This window comes from Manacus candei, unplaced genomic scaffold (assembly GCF_025592945.1).
Source record: "Manacus candei isolate 608988 ecotype Guabito, Panama unplaced genomic scaffold, ASM2559294v1 h1tg000020l, whole genome shotgun sequence".
NCBI lineage: Eukaryota > Metazoa > Chordata > Aves > Passeriformes > Pipridae > Manacus > Manacus candei.
This window is the reverse complement of record NW_026138068.1, coordinates 5137962-5145010: the sequence shown is the minus strand read 5'-3', so window position 1 is coordinate 5145010 and position 7049 is coordinate 5137962. Positions and strand designations below refer to the sequence as shown.

General features: G+C 41.2%; 1 long non-coding RNA gene across 1 annotated transcript in view; it reads left to right on the top strand.

Annotated features, from left to right (window-relative positions):
* Window positions 1-242: 242 nt before the first annotated feature.
* Window positions 243-7049, top strand: part of LOC127470205 (uncharacterized) — a 53131-nt gene continuing 46324 nt past the window's right edge. The window contains exon 1 of the long non-coding RNA XR_007904206.1: window positions 243-342. This is a non-coding gene — a long non-coding RNA (uncharacterized LOC127470205). The remainder of the gene's footprint in view (window positions 343-7049) is intronic.

Sequence of the window (7049 nt, the reverse complement as noted above, 5' to 3'; positions counted from 1 at the left end):
GGTGTGGAAGTTTGGATTTGGGAACATGCATAAAAAAGAAAACCATTATTTTTTGCATTAACACCTGGGCCCGCGATCTTTATGTCTTTGAATTAGTGAACAAACAATATTTTGCTATCAAGTAAGCGCGGTTTGGAACTTTTTAATTAGCCTCTTAGCAGAACTCCTTCGGTAACTAAGCCCCAGCTGAAGGTATTGAAGTAATCCTGGTGGTTACCCAGGAACTGTTACCCGGCTACGCCAGGGCAAACTGCCAAATTGCTGCTTAGGAAACCAAGTACCCCGGGCTCGACACCGCTGTAAGGACGTAACCTTGAGAAGGGACAGCATTCAGTAACCCTGGTGAGGCTTTCTCATAGTAATGGGCCGAAGTGGGCTATGAATTTCTAAGCAGATCTTCTATGAATGAGGAGCTGTTCCCCAGGAAGGGCTGGTGATAGCCCAGCGCTGATGGACGGTGTGGAGTGTTGGGCACATGCACTTTATTTGTCCGAGATACTTAACGTTTGTTGTGGGGATTTTTCTATCACATTCACTGCATGTTTTAAAGTGACTAAGACGTAGGTGAAGATAGAAGATTATTGTGACCATCTCCCCAGATGCTGGGTGATGGCAATGGAGGGATCAGTGAATACAAGGGTGTGAGTATTCAGTGGGCCATTTCGGCAAAGCTTTGTTGTTTCACAAATACCTTCAACTAGAAAGAGGCAAATCGTGCTATTGGAAGAGAGAAAAAAAATATCTCTGGAGAGTTGTTTGTCTGTCTACAGAGATGAACTGTGGCACTTTGGAGAACTCAGTGTGTTAAACCCCCTCACTCTGTGCTACCAGAATACCTTACAGGGGAGCGACAGAGTTCTTTCCAGTTTAGCTCTGACAGCAGCACGTCCTAATCTGCAACCTTATGGTGCCGGAGTGTGATAATGCCCTGACAATACCAGATGAAATCTGCAGCTGCTCTCTCCCTGTCCTCTTTCTGAGAATCCAGCACGGTCTGTCGATACCATCCAGCACTTGGATGGAGACTTGCCAACACAGCACATGGCTCAAGTGAAAGGAAAGAGCACTGAAGGACATCAAAATGCAGAAAATTACTTTTTAGATTTCTTATGTTATTATTGCCTACTTTTAGAGAATCCAAAGTATGACTGTTATAATTATACAGGCAATCTGAGATCAGATAAAACAATCATCAGTGATTTAATCATTATTGGATGATTTTTTTTAAGAGCTGTTGTTGAATATACTGAATAATGCCTTTATAGAGGTAGCTGTTTTCCTTGGTACAAGACCTTCCTTCTATAGATCACTCTCTCTCACTGGAAGCTTTTTGTGAGTGGCAATGACTGACTTAATGAATCTCTTTTCCAAGTGGGTTCTTCTCTATCATGGAATTGTTTTAGTATTGTTATTATAAGCTTCCATAGAGATAACATTTTTAATAGCCTGTTCTATTCTGGCTCCATAGCCCGTGCCTCAATTCTATTAGAAAATGCTCTGCAGAGTCACCAGGGTATAAGAATCTGATTAGAAAACTTGGGGCACTGTCTTTTTAGAAAGGATCTTTGTGTTATCCACGGCAGAGGAAAATGAACTATCCAGTGAAGGTATAATACACAAAACTAATTCAAAATCTCAATGACTACTCACTTATTCAAGCAGCTACCCCTAGAGAGAAGAGCTGAGCAAAGTGGTTATAGGTAGTCTCATGATAATATCTTTACATTCCTGCAATGCCTTTCTTGCCAAGATATTTTACAAGTAGATACAACCCAAGAGTTGTAGAATTAAAAATTATTTTAGCCCAAATAACCCTGCTTTCAGTGGGATAACCAGGATTTCATTTTTCCTTCCAATTGTTACTTTTGGACTTTACCATGGACTTGACATTGTTTACCCTACAGTCACATTTCTGATTGACTAATGACTTTAGCTATAAAGAGACACAAATTGGATTAACTCAGTTCTTTACTCTGGGAAATAATGCCCATTGTCTCAGTTTCTGACCTCCTATGCTCGTTTCTGAGATAGATGAAATAAAAGGTTTACAATTCTGTATGCTGATCACACCCTCTGCATTCTTATGAGGATCTAATTATAGTTGAATTACCATTGATTTACTAAAAAAAGCCCCAATCTATTGCAGTACTGTACTGTCCAAAAAGCATTAAAAAGTTGAGCCCTGTATTACAACACTTTTAAGTGCTGGCATGTTGGCCTTCATCACTACAGGCACAAGCTGCTGCCTGAGTGAGTCAGTGACTGAATAATACCTTGTTTAATAATCTTTTGTCAACTGCAGTATCTCATCTGGAGGGTTATCATAATAAAGACAGTAATTGTTTCTTCAAAGTAGCCGTCAGAGAATTGTGTAACCACTACCATTCTAATTAGAGCATTCAAGATTAATTTCAAGAATAGTGTTCCTTGAGAGTTCAGTCACAGGAGACACTCATTTAGAAAGAAATAAAGCTGTTGTCCATGGATATGTAAAGGCTGGTCCCCATTAGATGGGATACTACACACACTTAATAAAGCACAATATTATAGCCAGTAGAGATGAATAAAGTACTGAACTCACTTTTCCAAGGTCATTGCCTGGGAACTGAAGAATTATTTCCCTAGTGTTTTCTAATGTCCAGTTCACTGAGATCTGCTGCATTTCAGATGTGCATCCTTTGAGGAAAGCACTTCTTTATATCCTGAGAGCACCAGGGCTGCAGGTGTACCTCTGGGAAATAGCCAAGCATGGGAGTGGGTGACAGGCAACTTTTCCAGGTGTACCTGGGATAGACTGATCAAAAACCTGCTTAACTTAAGAGTGATTTGCACAGGCAGTTGCATGGTTTCCTGATTTTTCTCATGCAGCCCAAGTTTGATTGCAGGAAAAAAGATATGAATCAGCCTCCTTTTGAAAGCAAAGCAAATCCTAAACTCATTGGATGTGGACAACTGTGAGATCACAGGGAAAGAGATAAATGGCATCATTTGTTCCCTGTGAGAGTTGGGACAGAGCAGTGGCAATGAAAGGATGCGACCGTTTCGTTTGCTGTTGATTTCTGTGTGCTAACTTCATCTGCAACACTTACCAGAACGATAAAACCACTGAGGGACACCAGATGGTGCTGCTGGAGATGCTCTTGCTGCTTTGGATGCCCTGCTGATGTGGCAGTTTGCTTTTGGAGGAATGCTCCTGGTCAGCTGTGATGCATTCAGTTTTGGGAGCTGGATTCACAGCCAGCAATATCTGCACTAATCAAGGACAGAACTCCTCTTAACTGGAGTGATGGCCTAGGAGCCCAATTTAAATTCCTGACTTCAGATTCCAATGAATTTAAGGGAAGCTGGGATCCATGTTTGGATCTGAGGTTTCCACTGAAAGAGACTTTTCTGCTTAGCCAGAATCACCTGGCTCTGACCCGCCTGGTGTGATCCAGAACAATGTAATATGTCCAGGAACCAAAGTGAATTCCAAAAGCTGCAGAACTGCTTGCCTTCTGCTAGTTGAGCAAGTAGTCTAAATGCTTTTATTGTTTTAGGATTGTGAAGATATTTTATAAACCATCCTTTTAAAGTCAACATAGCAAGCGTTTGAGCCCCCTGTGGCTGCACACAAGATCTGGTGTGCTTTTGTCCCACTGCACATCACTGGCATACAATAAATACCACCCTCTGAGAGACAAGTATTTTTATATCAGCAGTTGCACAGGCTAAATACACAGAGATCCTCTTCAGGGTGCTGGCAAATGGGGCTTTCTCATGCATGAAGGTGTTCATATTGCTACTCACCATCCAGCCCACTGAAAACATCCCTATTCTTCTTGATAGCTCTTGATTTTCATTTTAAATGCAGAAGACACGCACATTAGTGCTACATTAAATTTTCTACATGTGCTGTGCTGATATGCTGTCAGGTCCCTTTGCTTGAATATTAATCCCTTTTTTTTTGATGTGTGAAATTTTACATTTCAATCAAAGGGTCTTATTTTTCATTGCCAAACTCCACTATGACCAAACGTCTCACAGTTTTCATTTTGTATTTTATATAAACTTCTGCTTTACCTTGTTACTTACTTATTCCCCCATACTCTTGCAAGCAGCTACAATTCTAGTACATTCAGTGAGACAACTGATCAGCTGAGGAGGACACTGGTAAAAGTATCATATTGTACCTCCCTAGAACTGTTGTCTGGGGGTGAGTGAGCCATTTCAGCTGACTTACTGTCAATAGGAAAGGAAGAATATCCATAGCATAAGTTTATATTTCAGCTTCTTCCTATCTAGAAATGGAAATATCCTCTCTGTGGCAACTCTTTTTTTATTTTTTTAACCATGAAATGAGCCACAGATCAGAAAAAAAAAAAGAAACTAAAATTTCAGTAGTACTGAAAAACAACACAATCACAGCGTTATGTAACTCCTTTCCACTGCCTGATCTCACAGGATAGCAGGAAATAGGAAATATAGTTGAAGATGATTCATCACATGCCCGAAACAGATGTTCCTCAATTTGAAACGTGTAATCTCAGCCAGGCAAATAGAACTGTGGTGGATGTCAGATGCAGTTACATTTGCCTGACAGATACACCACGCTTTGGAATAACATTACTGCTAATGATAGCCTACTGCTGATGGGGGGTTCTTTGTTTTGCTGTTGATGTAGAGCAGTCAGGTCTGCTTGGTGCATCCATTAGCAATAAAGCTTTGTGTGTGTGTGTGGTATTGCTAAATTGAATTATAATGCAAAACACAGGCGCCATCCTCCCTTCATTTTTCAAGCGTTGCCTGTGCAGCCTCAAAACCAACACTTAATAGAGCAAGTTACTCTTCTCCATAGAGTTAAACCACCTGATTTATTTCCCTTTAGGATAACAACTTCCTGTGGTCGACCTTTGAGCAGAGCTGAAGTTACATCCCCGTGCAACAGGCTGGCCTTTGTGTGTGGCTGCATCCCCATCTGATGCCTGGTGCCAATTCTAATTGTACTGGGGCCAGCAACCACTGCCATCTCTCAGAGCTCTAAAGATTTCTTGGGGAGGATATGAAATGATAAAATGCCAGTCTCCACGTGCTCCTTAACAAAATGCAAGGGTGGCTTTGCGTTTTTCCTCAGCAGGGTTTGGTCCCTGCTCTGAAATAAAAAGCCTTTTTCATTCAGGTGAGGTCCCCATTTGCATAGCAAACAACAGAGAGGATGTAAAAGCCTGGCTGCTGGACAGCTGCAGAGATGCTGGGATTCACCAGGACAGCTGGCCAAGCCCAGGGGGAGTTTAAACTCAAGACTGAAGATTTATACCGAAAAAATCCTTAATAGGGGTTTTATGAAGATAAAAGACAGGAAGTACACAGCTTATCCTTCTTCCTTGCTTGATGGGCAAAGTTTGGTCAACACCTTTTCTTTTCTCCTGTTTGCTCCTAAATTCTCAGACTGACTTGTGTGAAACCACTGTAAGTAGATACAGTTTTCAACTCCTTATCAACTGGGAATTATAGACAAGCACTATTTGCCAATTTGCCATAGCTCTCCCTGTTAATGAATTCTGTAGGAGTACACGTAGCTGAAGTTAGAGAAGTGACAAATTAGGAACTTTTGGCTTTATTTAGGATTAATTACCTTTCAAGGCATTATTAAGAGATTTGGGGTTTGGTTTGTTTTGTAGTCTCTCTCTATAGGAAGAGTTGCATATTCTCCTGGGAGATGCCTTTAAAGAATTTCTGCTGTTTGCTGTGGGAGGTAAAAGGGTGGGAAAGCAATTAAAGAAAAAAAAAAAAGAAAAAATTTATTCCATTTTTTAAGAACTTCCATAGTTGAACATCGAATGTTGAACATTGTCATAAATCAGTCATTCACCATTGAAGAAAACACATATTCATACTGGCTAGAAGACTGACTTTTACTGTGGAGGAGCAGTATGTAGAATAGAGAGGTGACTGACAGCCAGAGAAAATTAAAAAGACACATGTATTGCCAAAGTACTTTCTTTAGCAACAGATAAATGCATTAAGAGTAGCCTAAAGGCATGGGTTGGCTTGCTTTGATTAGACAGAGCAATTTGCTCTCTTACATAGGGCTCTAATCACTTGTAGCTGCAAATAGACTGATTTGCTAAACACACTGATAGCAACCACCAAAGTGAATGCTGAGGGACTGGCAGCTCCAAATCCACTCCTGGAAGTAGAAGAGTTGCCACTGGTAAGCTGCAGCTTCTCTGTGTGCACATTCCAGCGTGGAATGAATGAGCTGGAGCAGGACAGAGGGACTTGGCTCTCACTGTGCTTCTCCTGGGGAGACCTGTTCCTGCAGTTCCTCAGAACATCTGAACTGACAATGACTCAGTGCTCCCGTGGACTTAAAAGCCCCGTGGAACACTTCAAATGGGGTCAAAACAAAGCCGAGGGGTGGGGGAGGAGAAAAAAGAGTCCTCCTTTGTTTTCCTGACTGTAAAAGGAACTTCAGCACATCAAGGAGTAAAATTTGGAAATGGCTGCTTGACAGTTTAACATAAACAATCTCAGTGATGAAAGCACAATATGGGGATAATTATCTGTTCAAATAAATCTGATTGATGCTAATGAACATTTGAACAATCCATTAAGGATCCAGGGTTTTTTCTATCCAATTTTCTTTGGTAAGCAAAAATGACACATCCAAAACTTTTATTAAGTATACCATTTCCCTCTGTATCTTCCTATCTGTTACCTTTTCCAAGAAGGCACTACATCTCCAGCAGAAAGGACACTGAACTTATTATTCCCACATAACAGTTTGATGCAGTGACAGCTGCTGGAGCTAAAAATCAGCTCAGAAATGACCCAGTGCTTCACTCTGGCATTGCAGTTTGCAGATGTAGGAGTGAGAAGAGACTGCAGAACCCTTCTGGGGAGGTTTTGTGCTCCTGAACGGAACAGTCCTCTGTGACTGTGCAGTAATTTGAGTAGCTTGGAGGGACCTCACAATCCATGGCTCTCTGTCTCTTCCTTCAGCCAGTCCTGCTCTACTCTATTTTTCACTAACTTGCCCTCTTACATGTGGTCAGTGAATTCTTTCT